The sequence below is a fragment of the Halichoerus grypus genome, chromosome 1 (genome assembly GCF_964656455.1).
Source record: "Halichoerus grypus chromosome 1, mHalGry1.hap1.1, whole genome shotgun sequence".
Taxonomy (NCBI): Eukaryota; Metazoa; Chordata; class Mammalia; order Carnivora; family Phocidae; genus Halichoerus; species Halichoerus grypus.
This window is the reverse complement of record NC_135712.1, coordinates 216,520,780-216,535,746: the sequence shown is the minus strand read 5'-3', so window position 1 is coordinate 216,535,746 and position 14,967 is coordinate 216,520,780. Positions and strand designations below refer to the sequence as shown.

Here is a 14,967-nt window from a genome sequence, read left to right as displayed (position 1 = left end):
ACAGTGAGCCCACAGGAGGAGAGTGAGCAATGTGGGGGCCTAGTGCTCAGACCTGCTGGGAAACCACATCACACTGGCTCTGTCCCCAGGGCTGGAGGTTGTCAGGGTATTCACGCTCCCAGGCTGCAGGCTGGCAGTGACTGGCAGGGGAGGAGGCACATGGTGCAGGAGAGAGCCCTCAGGCAGAGAGGAGGGGGCAGGTGCTCCCCCAGCAGCTGCAGGAACTCAGGGTAGCCACCCTCCCAGGCTGCAGGCTGGCAGTGACTGGCAGGGGAGGAGGCACATGGTGCAGGAGAGAGCCTTCAGGCAGAGAGGAGAGGGCAGGTGCTCCCCCAGCAGCTGGAAGTTTTCAGGGTATCCATCCTCCCAGGGTGCAGGCTGGCAGTGACTGGCAGGAGAGGAGGCACATGGTGCAGGAGAGAGCCCTCAGGCAGAGAGGAGGGGGCAGGTGCTCCCCCAGCAGCTGGAGGAACTCAGGGTAGCCACCCTCCCAGGCTGCAGGCTGGCAGTGGCTGGCAGGGGAGGAGGCACCTGGTGCATGAGAGAGCCCTCAGGCAGAGAGGAGGGGGCAGGTGCTCCCCCAGCAGCTGGAGGAACTCAGGGTAGCCACCCTCCCAGGCTGAAGGTGGCAGTGACTGGAAGGAGAGGAGGCACCTGGTGCAGGAGAGAGCCCTCAGGCAGAGAGGAGGGGGCAGGTACTCCCCCAGCAGCTGGAGGAACTCGGGGTAGCCACCCTCCCAGGCTGCAGGCTGGCAGTGACTGGCAGGAGAGGAGGCACCTGGTGCAGGAGAGAGCCCTCAGGCAGAGAGGAGGGGGCAGGTGCTCCCCCAGCAGCTGCAGGAACTCAGGGTAGCCACCCTCCCAGGCTGCAGGCTGGCAGTGACTGGCAGGAGAGGAGGCACCTGGTGCAGGAGAGAGCCCTCAGGCAGAGAGGAGGGAGCAGGTGCTCCCCCAGCAGCTGGAGGAACTCGGGGTAGCCACCCTCCCAGGCTGCAGGCTGGCAGTGACTGGCAGGGGAGGAGGCACCTGGTGCAGGAGAGAGCCCTCTGCAGAGAGGAGGGGACAGGTGCTCCCCCAGCAGCTAGAGGTTGTCAGGGTAGCCACCCTCCCAGGCTGCAGGCTGGCAGTGGCTGGCAGGAGAGGAGGCACCTGGTGCAGGAGAGAGTCCCCAGGCATAGAGGAGGGAGCAGGTGCTCCCTCAGCAGCAGGTGCACTCGGGCAGGCTGAGGGGGCATCAGCAGACAGTAGTGCCTGCAGCTAGGACCAATACTGGAGCACCCCACTCATGAGGGACAGAGAGCACTCCGATTCATAGAGGTGGAAGGAGCTGCTGAGTGCAGGGCTGGGGAGGGGAAATGGGGGGTTAGGGTCTCGTGGGTTGATGACAAACTTGTGGCGATGGATGGAGGTGGCAGGTGCAGAACAGTGAATGTACTTATTGCCACTGAATTGTTCCCTGAAACGTGCTTAATGGTATCAGTTGTATGTCTATTACACCACAGTAGGAAAGTAGTGAGTCAGGAGGACGGGGCCATCGCAAGTCCCAAGAGGGCCCAGGAGCAGGGATCCTGTATCTTACTTCTCGCTCTCACGCTCTGCCCCTTGTTGGTGACTGAGCTCACAGTAGGCACTCAGTAAATGCTTGCTAAGACACAGTGCAGGCACACAGTCCAGAGAGAGAGCACAAGTGCAAACCCACTGGTGGGCACTGAGGAATCCCAAGGGGACGCGCATCCAGACGGAGCGAGTGCCCACATTTCACGAACACCAGCACAGAAATGGCCATTTAAAACCAAGGCAGGGGGCGCCTGGGTGGCTCAGTCGTTAAGCGTCTGCCTTCGGCTCAGGTCATGATCCCAGAGTCCTGGGATCGAGCCCCGCATTGGGCTCCCTGTTCCTCGGGAAGCCTGCTTCTCCCTCTCCCACTCCCCTTGCCTGTATTCCCTCTCTTGCTGTGTCTCTCTCTGTCAAATAAATAAATAAAATCTTTAAAAAAAAAAAAAAACCAAGGCAGGAACCATATATAACCCAGAGGGCTCCATGCTCCTGGAGGCTGAGCTAGCGGTCACGGCCAAGGCCTCTGGCGGTGAGGGCACTGGGGGCCTGAGAGGTGGCTCGGCGCACCCCTGACCCTGAAGCCCCATGGCCACGGCGAGGTGCAGGGACTGGGAGGGAAGACCCAGCCAGGACCCGTTCCGGCTCCATGGCTGCTAGAGGGCTACTCCCAGCCCCACCAGGTGGTGTCTGTTTAGAACCAGGGAGAAAACCTTTTCCCGCAATTGTTCTTTTTAAAGATGGTTGCTCAGCATTGACACAGAAAAACATCTGACGTAAAACTGGAGCCGTTCACAGCTGCAAATGACCCAGAAGTGATCAAAATGTGGCAACCACAGAGAGGAACTTGTGCCCCCAGGCGGGCCTCCTGTGAGCAGGTGCAGTGGGGGTGCTGGACGTGCCCGTGCGGGCAGTGCTGGGCTCCACAGTCTCCCTCGAGGGGACAGAAGTAGGAACCTGCTCTGATGTCTCCAGTCAGGCAACACCCCCTGATAGAGATGGGGGCAGCCCCTCATTCGTTGCGGGTGTCCTGGTGATTCTTTGGGACAGCCACGAATCTCAGCTTCTTCATGACCCAGGGCCAGCCTAGCAGCTGCAGGGCCCGCAGGTCCTCCAGGGACAGCCCGTCATGAGTTCTGGGTGTCCTGGTGATTCCTGGGCACTGCCCAAATCTCAGCTTCTTCATGACGGGCGCAGCCCAGCATCTGCGGGTCCCACAGGCCCTCCGGGGACAGCCCCTCATGAGTTCCGGGTGTCCTGGTGATTCTTGGGCACAACCTGAATCTCAGTTTCTTCATGATGGGAGCAGCCCAGCAGCTGTGGGTCCCACAGGTCCTCCGTGGGCTGCCCAGCAGCTGAGGGTCCCACAGGTCCTCCAGTACCTTGGTGGGCTTGTGGTCCAGCAGGTACCTGTTCAGGTTGCTCTCGTAGAGCCACAAGACCTTGATCCCATTGGCCCAGTCGACCACCATCACCCAGTGACAGGCTGAATTCAGTCAGTGAACCTCCACCACTGACCCCCCAAAAAGGGCCCCCATATAGTAAAAGTCACCCTGGTCCCTGGGGATGTGGGCCTGGGAAGGCAGCCGGCGCTCATAGCTGAAGTCCTCATGGGCCGCCCAGTAGAAACCGGGGTGCAGGGTGCTGAAGAGGGGGGATGGGATTGCCATGCTCATGCGGTCGCCGAACTTCATGCCCACATGCACGCACACCAGGTCAACCACCTCATGGAGGAAGCGCTGCCCGCAGAAGCAGCTGATCATCGCCATGCACCACATGGACACATCCTGCCAGCGCAGGGCGCTGGGGACCTCGAGGACAACCACCCTCTGGCCCTCCCAGAGGGGCACACAGGGCCCGGCAACCAGCTGGTCAGTAAAGACGTAGTAGGTGACCCTGTGTCCACCATGAGGATCACCACCCTCCGGCCCTCCCGGAGCGGCACACGGGGCCCGGCAGCTGGCTGGCTGGTGAAGACATAGTAGGTGACCCTGTGTCCACCATGAAGTGCTTCTCCGCCATCTGCAAGAACAGCTCCAGGAAGCCCATGTAGCTACAGGGACAGGGGACAGGGCAAGAGGAGGCTGGCGGCAGGACCCCAAAGCTGGGGGCCATGGACGTGTGCACCTTCTTCATGCGGGCAGGCCTGTCCTGAGCGAGTCTGCCTGTGGGGCCTCCCTAACTTCTGCTCCCAGAGATGGGAGCCATCAGCACCCCATCTTACAAAGGGGAGCCTGAGGCTTAGGAGGCTGGAAACCTCCCCCACGCCAGCATGCTGGATTCAGGAACACTCCCCCTGTGCTGAGCTCCCGGGCTAACCCTACAGGTGGCCTCCCCTGACCGACCCCCTGCAGGTCCTATCCTCACCTGCCAGGAGTGGAGCACTTTTGGGCACAGCCCTCGTCTCTATGCCCTAAAGACTGGGTAGAACCAGCAGGGCCGGCCATCTGCCCCACTTTGCTTTGAGAGGACTGTCGCTGGCCCCCACAGAGCTGTCTCCACCCTGTAGGGTCCTCCCTTGAAGGCTACTGGGCATCTTGCTGACAAGGTCCTCAGTAAACCACTGGTATTGCTAGGAGGGGTCACCCTCAAACTCCCCCAGATCAGGAATCAGGTGCAGGCCGGGGGCAGAGAAAGGTAAAGAGGACCCCTGGAAGAGAGGGGGCTTTCTTAGGCCCCAGCCTTGAATCCAAGGGTATAAGCTTCTGGGTCCAGGTCTACATCTCCCTGGCCCCAAGAAGTTGGAAGTCTTGTCCAATGCCTCACATGGCTGGTCCCCCATTGAGGGGACTACCTGCTCCCCACCATGAGGAAAGCAGCTCCCCCATTGTCAGGCAAATGTGGTGAGCCCCTCTGAGACTGACTTTTTTGCTCAGGCACTAGGGCTACTTCCCTGTGCCTGCCTCATACCTGGCAGTTTAGTAAATCGCTCACACAGGGAAGGCAGGCCCTACACTTAAATAGGAGACAAGTAAACACCCCCTCAGGGGCAAGTCCAGGCCCAGCCAATGGGGGAGAAGCCAGACATGAAGCAGGGGGGAGAGAACAGTGATCCTGGCAGAGAACATGCAAAGGCTTGGAGTCAGGCCTGAGGCACAAGTGAGACGAATTGGGTGGCCCATGGCGGGGGGGGGAGGGGTGCGCGGAGAGCTGCAGTGGGAGAGGTGAGGCTGGAGAAGATGGGCAGGTGGGGAGCAGATCACAGAGAGGTTCATAGGTTATGTTCCAAAAAGATCATTCTCATTACTGGAGGAAAATGGGCTCTATGCACTGGAGGACAGGGAGACCCTAACCCTAAAACCTAACCCTAACCCAACCATAACCCTAACCCCTAACCCTCTAACCTCTAACCCTTTGTCTTTAACTCTAACTTTAACCTTAACTCTTTATCCTTAATTTTGTTCCTTACCCTGAAAATATATCTATCCCTACCGCTCTAGCCCCAATCTCTGGATAATCCTTTCTGTAGTGCCAGCCAATGCCCTTTAAACCACTAACACCGGGGTGCCTGGGTGGCTCAGTCGTTAAGCGTCTGCCTTCGGCTCAGGTCATGATCCCAGGGTCCTGGGATCGAGCCCTGCATCGGGCTCCCTACTCGGCAGGAAGCCTGCTTCTCCCTTTCCCACTCCCCCTGCTTGTGTTCCTTCCCTCTCTGTCTCTCTCTGTCAAATAAATAAATAAAATCTTTAAAAATAAAAATAAAAATAAACCACTAACACCAACCTCAATTAAAACATCACAAAATCACCAAAATACATTCCTATATCTTTCATAAAACAGATGTATGAAACCTCATCAGAATAACTGCCATATGAAACCAAGAGGACATAAATGTGTTGTGCACCATAAGCAAGTGTCTCTTAACCAAAACTTCAAAGGTTATTCAACATAGTGAATCCAAGCAATGTTATACGCCGCAATATTTTTTTACATAAAAACATGTGATTATGTTTATTGATGCAAAAAACTTTGTAACCAAAATCCAATGTCAGTTCATGATTAAACACTCAAGAAAGTAGGAATAAAGGGTAATCTGTTCAATATACGACAGCAAAGATCATGCTCAATTTTGAAGACTGACAACTCTACTCTGAAATCACAAACAAAGCCAGAATTCTGGCTTTCACCTCTTGCTCAATAATGTACTGAAAGTTCTACCCAGAAAAAAGAGGCAAGAAAAAAGGCATCCACATGTGAAAGGAAACAGTAGAACTATGTCTATTCAGAGACCAGAGATGATAACATCTTATATAGAAAGCTTCCTAAAGAATCAACAAAAAATTATTATAGCTAGTCACCTCGTTCAACAAAGTTATAGGGCAAAATATTAATACACAAAATCTCTCTTATCTGTATACACTAGCAACGAATCATCCAAAAAGGAATTTAAGAAAACAATTCCACTTTCGGTAACATCAACATTGACAAAATACCTAGGAATAAATGTAATTAAGGTGCAAGTCTTGTACACTGAAAATTACAAAACATTACTGATTGAAATTAAAGAAAACCTAAATAACTGTGAAGACACCCCATGGTGAGGAAAAGACGTACCATTGATAAGGCGGCAACAGTACACAATGCAATGCGCAGATTCAATGTTGTTCCCAGGAAAATACACAGAGGCCTCTGGTACACATAAGCTAATCCTAAGGTCGTATGGAAAATCAGGTACCACAAGATAGCCGAAACAATCTTGAAAAATAAAACCAAAGCTTGAAGCTCATACTTTCTGATTTCAAATATTAATACAAAGCAACAGTAAATATTATGCTAAGTGAAATAAGTCAAGCAGAGAAAGACAATTATCATATGGTTTCACTTATACCACAGGGGAAGGGAGGGAAAACTGAATGGGAAGAAATCAGAGAGGGAGATAAACCATGAGAGACTCTGGACTCCAGGAAGCAAACTGAGGGTTACAGAAGGGAGGGGGGTGGGGAGATGGGGTAACCGGGTGATCGGTATTAAGAAGGGCACAAGTGGTGATGAGCACTGGGTGTTATACGCAACTGATGAATCGTTGAACACTACATCAAAAACCAATGATTACTATACGTTGGCTAATTGAACATGATAAAAAAAAAAGCAACAGTAAATAAAACACTGTGATATTGTCTTAAAGGTATGCACACAGATCAGTGGGATTTAATTGATAGCCCACAAATAAACCCCTTCATCTATGGTCAATTGAATTTTGACAAGGGTGGACAATGTTACATTGAGCAGAGAATAGTCTTTTCAACCAAGGGTGCTAAACAATTGGTTATCTATGTGCAGAGGAATGAAAACGGACCCTTACCTCACACCACATATAAACATTAACTCAAAGTAAGTTAAAGGCTTAAATGTAAGAGGTAAAATTATAAACTCTAGAAGAAATAAATGGGAATAAATCTTCATGACCTTGGGTTTAGCAATGCTCTTAGATATGACACCAAATCACAAGCGAGGAAAGAAAACATAGAGAAATTTAATTTCCTCGCAATTAGAAACCTTTGTGCATCAAAAAGACAGCCCACAGAATGGAAGAAAAATATTGCAAATTATTTAACTGGCAAGAGTCTGCTATCCAGAATATATAAAGTGCTATTACAACTCATCAACAAAGGACAAAAAATTTTTTAAATGGACAAGGGACTTGGATAGACCCTTCTCCAGAAAAGACATTAAAAATGATCAATAACACATGAAAACATGTTAAATATGATTAGGCATTATGAAATGCAGATTTAAACTGCAGTGACATACCCTTTTACACTAGAATCACTATAATCAAGAAAACTGAAAATAACACGTGTTGGTAAGGATGTTGAAAAACTGGAACCTTTAACCTTGCTTGGGAAATGTACAATGGTGGTGCAGTCTATGTGTAAAATACTTTCCATTTCCTCAAAAAGACAAAAATAGAAGTGTCACACAGTTCAACCATTCTACTCCTGGATATATACCCCCAAAGAACTGAACACAGTTATTCAAAGAAAACCAACAACATGTACACAAATATTCAAAGCAGCATTTTTCACAATAACCAAAACCAAGTGTCCATCAACAAATGAATGGATACACAAAATGGGGTAGATCCATAAATGGCAATATTGTTGTACCATATAAAGGAATAAAGGAAAATGGTGCATCTGTGGAAAACAATATGGTGGCTCTTCAAAAAATTTAATACAGAATTCCGCTTCAACATATATACCCGAAAGGATTGAAAGAAAAGACTTGAGTGATATTCATGTGCCCTTATTCAGAACAGCATTTTTCAAAACAGCTAAAAGGAGGAAGCAACCCAAGTGTCCACTGACAGATGAAGGCATAAACAAAATGTGGTATATACACAATGGAACATGATTCAGCCTTGAAACAAAGGGAGTTCTGAGATTAAGAATTCCTCATATCAGTGAGGTCATATGATACGTGTCTTTCTCTGATTTACTTACTTTGCTCAGCATAATACCCTCCAGTTCCAGGTTTACTGCACTTTGAAATCACCGCAGAATAAATTACTCTTCCAAACAACCACGTCAGCACCTCCCAGAGAAACAGGGACGACATCAAACTGTGATGGAGGCCAAGCCCTCCCAGATCCAGGTCACCCACCATGGAGAGGCCACTGGCCCTTGTAGGAGGCCACATGGTAGCAAGAGACTCGTGGGAGGATTAAATCAGCAGCCCCTGTGTCTTGGGTGCAGTAGAAGCAGTGGGATTTGGATTTCCAATTTTCCACAATGCTCCACCAAAAACTGGTTAGAACTGTGAAAATGCATGAGGGAAGCCTCAGTAAAGTGGACTGGGGACGCCAGAAGGGGACGCTGGAAGGGGAGCCTACCATTCAGGGTCAATTACAGGAACAACTGTCAGTTAGGGACCCAGGAATAGAACCCCCCACAGGAGAGACTCATCAGGCACAGGCCCCAGAGGGCAAGATGTAGGTTTCACCTCCTCCAAGAAGTCCACCCTCCCTGCAGCTCAGCAGGTGAGAACCCTCCATCACCTGAACCCCTGCTTTTCTCCGGACTTTCCTTCGAAACAACCCTCCCAACTTCCCCCACCTTCTCCACGAAATACTGACCAGGTGACAGACCTGTTCTCTGACACCCGTGAGACTCTGATGACAGACATCGAGGGAGACACACGGAGACGGGAAGACACCCAGTGCTCAGGGAAGAACCGACACTGAAAATCCCTGCTCTGCCCGAGGCCGTCTGCAGAGTCCGCGCCGGCGCTACCGAACTCCCAGGACCGAACCAACAGCCCTGAAGCGGGTGTGGACGCGGGGAGGACCCCGCAGGGCCGAGGCCGGGGGAGCACGAGCACCGCGGGGGGGCGGCCGCTCCCTGACCGCAGACCGCCGGAGGAGCCCCAGGAACCGAATCCGGGCGCGCATGAACACCAGCGCATGTACCCCCGGAGCAGATCCGAGCCCAGAAAGGGGAGACCCGACAGCCCGCGCAAGCGCCCCCGGGACCCCACGTCACCGCACACAAAGCCACGGAAACCCCACGGTCTACACAGCGCGCCCTATCTCCCCGGGATTCTGTGAGCACGGACCCCGTCAGCAGTTCCCGCTCAGGCGACTTCTCACCTTCTCCCACGTGCGCTCCTGAGGAGGCCGGGCTCCTGTCGGTGTGGATAAGGACCTACGTCCTCCAAGCGGGTCCTGTCAGGGTGGACGCGACCCCACGTCCTCCCCAATTCTCCACAGCGGGTCCTCCCCAATTCTCCTCAGCGGGTCCTGTCAGGGTGGACGCGGCCCCACGTCCTCCCCAATTCTCCACAGCGGGTCCTCCCCAATTCTCCTCAGCGGGTCCTGTCAGGGTGGACGCGGCCCCACGTCCTCCCCAATTCTCCACAGCGGGTCCTCCCCAATTCTCCTCAGCGGGTCCTGTCAGGGTGGACGTGGTCCCACGTCCTTCACATTGGGCCCTGTCAGCGTGGCCGCGGCCCCATGTCCTCGGGAAATGTCCACAGAGGGTACTGAGGAGGCCGGGGTCCCGTAGCGTGGTCGCGGCCCCATATCCTCTCGGAGTGTCCACACTGGGGGCGGCTCCAGTTACCGCAGGCAGACAAGGCAGACTGAGCGCGCATGCCCTGCCCGGGTCAGGGAGCTGAGCTCGGGCGCCCCCTGCGGGCGGCGCAGGCAGTGCAGGAGGCAGGGCCGGATGCGGGGCACTCCGTTCCCTAGACGCACCTGGCCCCTTCCCAGATCCAGCTGAACCCAATAAAACCTTGGAAACTTCTAACTGAAATGGACTACATTATCCCGGTTTCTCCAGGAATAATTAAGGAACAATGAATTGGAAACCATAAGATATGAAATGAAATGTAGACAAAACCTTTACAACTTCCACCAAAATTGTACATAAATTTAAGACACAACTATCAAAATATCAAAAAGAAAACATAAAAGAAAATCTACATGACCTTGGGTTTGCTGATGAGTGTTAACACACAACACCAAACACCGATCCAGAAAAGAAACAAATTGATAATGTGAACTTTATAAAGTTAAAACTTCTACTCTGTGAAAGACCTTGCTCGGAGAACTAAAAGACAATCCACAAACTGTGAGAAAATATTTGCAACACACACATCTGATACAGGATCTGTATTCAAACTAGACAAAAAAACTCTCAGAACTCAACGGTAAGAACACAAATAACCTAATTAACAATGGGCAAATATCTGAACAGACACCTGGCCAAAATGATGTACAGATAATAAATAAGCATACAAAAATACACTCTACATCCTCTATCATCAGGAAGTTACCAATTTAAACAAAAGTGAGTTAGTGCAGCCCACCGATTAGAAATGCTAAAGTCCAGAAAATGAGGATACCAGTTGCTGAAGGGTGAGGAATGACAGGAACACTTCTTCATGCTGGGGATACACACTTCCCACACAAAAAACAGCATGCAATGATGCACAGTAGCTCTATTCATCATAGCTAAAAAACTGAAGAAATCAGGGTGTCCTTCAATAGATGAATCCATAAGCAAACTGCAGTGCCTCCAAGTGAACGGTGCCAGGAAGGCCCCACCAGTCTGCAAGAAGGGTGCGCATGGGGACTGCTGGGCCCCTGCACCTGGTCCTGTATAAATCCACATGTGTCTACTGAGTGCCCTCACAGGTCAGGGCTGTGCTGGCACCTGGAGCTGCCCAGGCAGAATGGAGCCAGCAGCACTCTTCCCTGGTGGGAAAGTGGAAAGAACAATACATGACCTCCGACACCCTCCACAACCCTTGACTGGGGTTGGGTTGGATTTGAAACAGTCGGTGACCAGGGAGACATTTCACTCTTCTATTAGAGCCCAGGACTGAAGGCAGAAAACCAATGCTTCAGCTCAATCCTGGACTCATGTGTAACCCTGGGCAAGTCCTGTCCACCCTGGAGGCCCAGGGAGAGGGAGGAAGGGAAGAGGACCAGTTATGTTTAAACTTAACCCTGACCCTGACCCCAAACCCCTAACCCCAGACCCTGACCCTAAGCCCAAACCTGACTCGACACCTTATTACCTAACCACATACCAGAACCATCTGATCTGCACTATTCTACTATGGCATAAGCTGAGCATGTAGCCCTTTGTAATAACGTGCAATTTTGACAAGCGGTCTTATTTTCTCTGCTTGTGGGAGATACCTAGTTCTTGGGTGTGGACCTTTATGCCCCCTTCTTCTTTCAATCCTCAATTCAAACCTCAAGTCACCTATATGTTCAACAGTTCTCAGGACAATAATCTTCTAGGTGTTTTGAGATCTTGTTTATTTTTTAGTGTTCCTTCTTTATCTAAATGTAGGTAAAAAATTATTGCAAATTTGATTTCTGAATTTATTTTCAAATATTAATAATTCTGTTTATTTTTAGAAACTCAGTATGACATAATTCTGACATACAAAAGTATAGAGCACAATTTAATAAACACACATATTTCATCACATCGCTTAGGGTTAGGGTTACCTTACACCAAAAGTAACCACTATCCTTTGGGGGGGTTTATGATTTCTGTAATTATATGACAAATACTGTTTCCTATGTTACAAAACATTCTACATTACATATGTGTTATTACTTCATAAAATTTTAAAACATATACATGACATCATCATCTAAACCTTACATTTAATGTCTAAAATGTTTCATAAATTGACACTAACTTGATTATAGCTCTTTGGATTGTTAGTTCAATGGGGAGTATAAATATAACTCATGTTGTTGATAAGCGTATTATCTATATTCATACAAATGACTCCTTGGTGTAGCAGAATGCTAAGAAGTGTTCCTATGAGCAGTGAATTTTCTTTAAGAAGAGAAAATTCTGATTCTTGTTTTCATGAAATTTATTCTGGAAATTCTATTTTCATTTTTAATTAGAAGGAAAGAACAGATGGTTGGGTAACATGATGAAAAAAAGTTACTAAATTTCTCCAGTTGCTGCTTTTTCTTACTTGTATAAAATAAATAAACACTAAGAAAGGTGTCGGTCCAGAAAAGAAGACAAAGCAGCTCACTAGTATGAGAATAACTAACATGGGTAGCTTTGTTTTCAAGAGAGCGTGATAAAAACTGGATGGCACTGTGAGCATTCTGAGCTGTTTTGTGGTGTCCGTAAAGGATATTCACCATGTAGATACTATTACATGTCATCAGGGAGAGAAAGAACAAATCTTGAATGAATACTGTACTTAGAAATATTGGTGCTATCTGGCTATCAAATGCCTTGTTTTTACAATAAGCACTATAACACCCAAGTCCATCACCAGTGGTATTTCTGTTGGCCACAGTTTGTAAAATGACCACAGAATAGAGGGCCATGTGGATCATCCAGAAGCAAAGTAAAGAGGGTTGAATGAATGCAGAGATTCTGTGTTTGAGACAGGCCCATTTAGGATTACTTTGGAGTAATAGTCACTGCCTGAAATGTACTCCGGAGGGCAGTGATACAGAGGAATACTCCAGGTAACTCTCTGAATATAGATCACTATTCCACATCCAGTATCGCCCATCTCCAGCCTAATTCCAAAGGATGACATTATATTTGGAATCCCTCTGAATATGAGTATCAGGGCATTAGCCAAAGTTAAGAGGGCAAGAAGCACATCTACAGGCCTCTTCTTATGAGGATGAATTAAGAAGGTGTACATATATAATGTAAATAACAAAGAATTCCCCATGAAACCAATGCAGGTTAGAAAGATAAAGAAGATCCCAAAAATTATGTCACCGGAAATCATTGTCTTTCAGTCTCTCTTAGATCTTCAAACCAAGTCCAGTACATCCTATAAACAAATAATTTGATTATGAATGTAAATATTAAAGGTAATTGAGACTGAAGAGTAAGTTGTCAAGTTTCAGGGAGTCTCCCTGCAGAATCAGCAAATACACGGCTATACCAGACCAAGGGATCATCGAGATTCTTAAAGAACAGAATTGTTAAGGAACAGAAGGCAATGGTTATGAAGACTGAGAATATCATGTGTTCTGTGAAAATTAATAAAAGTAAACTTTGTTTAAAAAGAAGTTGGTGGGGGGGGAGCGCCTGGCTGGCTCAGTCGTTAAGCGTCTGCCTTCGGCTCAGGTCATGATCTCAGGAACCTGGGATGGAGCCCCGCATCGGGCTCCCTGCTCATCGGGGAGTCTGCTTCTCCCTCTACCTGCCACTCCCCCTGCTTGTGCTCTTTCTCTCATTCTCCCTCTCCCAAATAAATAAATAAAATCTTTTAAAAAATAATTTAAAAAAGAAAGAACTGTTAAGGAACAGAATGCAATGTTTATGAAGACTGAGAATATCATGTGTCCTGTGAAAATTAATAAAAGTAAACTTTGTTTAAAATGAAGTCTTACAACTTAATGCTACTTTAGCTACTCCTTTACTATCCCAGCAGGAGGAAGGTGGTCTCCTCCCGCCCAGGCAACAACAGCCCACCAATGAGACACTATTTGGCCAATTCTGAAGACTATTTTTATGTATTATGAGACACTTTTATTTCAACAACTTTAATTCTCAATAGATATATTTTAATATCCCTGTCTTTCTATGCACATGGAATACCAGTAGCATCTGTGCAATGATATCCTTCCCAAAAGCTTATTGTATTACATAGCTCATTTTTACAAATTGTATTATTGTAGCATATATAAATATGTCACACAGATTCTGCTAAACAAAACCTATTTCACACTAATTATATTTTGTTATGTTTGCTGTGAGGTTGACTACTTTAAGAAACATTAAATCGGGCTCCCTGCTCGGCGGGAGTCTGCTTCTCCCTCTCCCACTCCCCCTGCTTGTGTTCCCTCTCTCGCTGTGTCTCTCTCTGTCAAATCAATAAATAAAATCTTTAAAAAAAAAAGAAAGAAAAAGAAACATTAAGGTATACATGGTCAAATGCATAATATCAAAACCAAAAGCCAAGTTATAGATTACCTCCATCATATTCTAAATCTCTTACCTCCAGCAAGTGCACCCAGTGATCTGCTAGAACTGGAAAACTTGGAATTACCATAACCTCCCTCCATATTCAGTTCACTTACACTGACTGACATGTGTCTTATACTGCCTACCTATGTGTCCCATGACTCCCTTGCCCCTCCATTTGAGTATTTCCTGAAGTCACTGGTCAAGACTGGAGACGCCACAGACAGACCAAGAGGTAAGGAAAGGCTCGGGGAAGAGCAGGACAAGTCTCCAGAGATGATCCGAACACGGCTAAGAAATGAATGAATGTAAAGGAAATTGGCCTGATTTCTTTTTTATTATTGTTATGGTTAGGGGTGTGGCTGGGGTGATAGCCGGTTGATACATGCCAGCAGGGGGTTGCATGCTTTGAATCCCCTAATGGTGCCAAAGGAGGGAGAACTTGGGATTTCTTATCACTTTGCCCAGAGTTGAGGCACAGGGGGAAGAATGAGGAGGGAAGCCTGAAAGCTGACAGCAAACATTAAAAAAAAAAAAAAAAAGAGTCAGATTTATTATTACAACTACCCACCAATCAGGATAGCTACAATTTTACAAGTGACCACACCAAATGTTGGCAGAAAACTTACCACTCTTATGCATCTAGTTGTACTGTAAAATCTTACAATCACTCCTGTAAATGAGTTTGGCAGTTTCTTCAAAAAATACTTCACATACAATTACCACATAATTCAGCAGTAGCACTCCTGGGAATTTATCCCAGAGAAATGAAAAATTATTTTCACATAAAACCTGTATGCCACTGTAGATAGCATTATCTACAATAGCCAAATTATGGAAACAGCCCAAGTGTCCATCAACTGCTGAATGCATAAAGAAGATGTCATATATATATAAGAATATTACTCAGCCATAAAAAAGAACATAATCTTGCCATTTGCAAGGACATGGATGGAGCTAGAGTATTATGTTAAGCGAAATAAGTCAGAGG

The 14,967-nt window shown here is 48.1% G+C and overlaps 2 pseudogenes; both read right to left on the bottom strand.

Moving 5' to 3' along the window:
- Nucleotides 1-2,566: 2,566 nt before the first annotated feature.
- Nucleotides 2,567-3,690, bottom strand: LOC118541131 (histo-blood group ABO system transferase 2-like; annotated as a pseudogene).
- A 7,678-nt stretch (nucleotides 3,691-11,368) lies between these two features.
- LOC118541134 (vomeronasal type-1 receptor 1-like) lies at nucleotides 11,369-14,764 on the bottom strand (annotated as a pseudogene).
- Nucleotides 14,765-14,967: the final 203 nt, after the last annotated feature.